Genomic DNA, 631 nt, shown 5'->3' on the forward strand with positions numbered 1-631 from the left:
TGGACGAAACATTCCGACTTCACATTCGGTTCGGAGGGAAAAAATACAAACATTGCTTCCTAATAATGCCGGATTTGCCGACGCCAATGTTAATAGGCGTAGACCTATGGCACAAAATGAATTTCCCGATAACACCAGTAAAGAAGAACGAGTTACGAAGAAAAACATCAGCAACGTGTGCCATGACGCAAGGACTAGTCCCACTAACGAACACAGAAAACGAACACCTACAGACATTTTTAAACGAAGAATTTGAGAAATTTACCGAGGTGAAGGGTCCGACGAACATGTTAAAACACCATATACGAGTTAAAACTGAGACACCGATTAAACAGCGATATCGCCCTCGAAATCCGGCAATGCAAGCCATTATTAATGACGAAGTCGACAAAATGCTAAGCGAAGGGGTAATAGAACCTTCACGCAGCGCGTGGAGCTCACCGATAGTCATAGTTAAAAAGAAAAATGGAGAACACCGATTCTGCATTGACTTTCGGAAAGTCAACGAAGTTACGGAGAGAGATGCATACCCCTTGCCACATATTCCGGCCACACTCGACAAACTACGAGGGGCAAAATATCTATCAACGATAGATTTGAAAAGTGGATACTGGCAGGTACCACTGACAGA

The sequence above is a fragment of the Pseudomyrmex gracilis genome, unplaced genomic scaffold (genome assembly GCF_002006095.1).
Source record: "Pseudomyrmex gracilis isolate BER0280 unplaced genomic scaffold, ASM200609v1 scaffold_649, whole genome shotgun sequence".
Lineage (NCBI taxonomy): Eukaryota > Metazoa > Arthropoda > Insecta > Hymenoptera > Formicidae > Pseudomyrmex > Pseudomyrmex gracilis.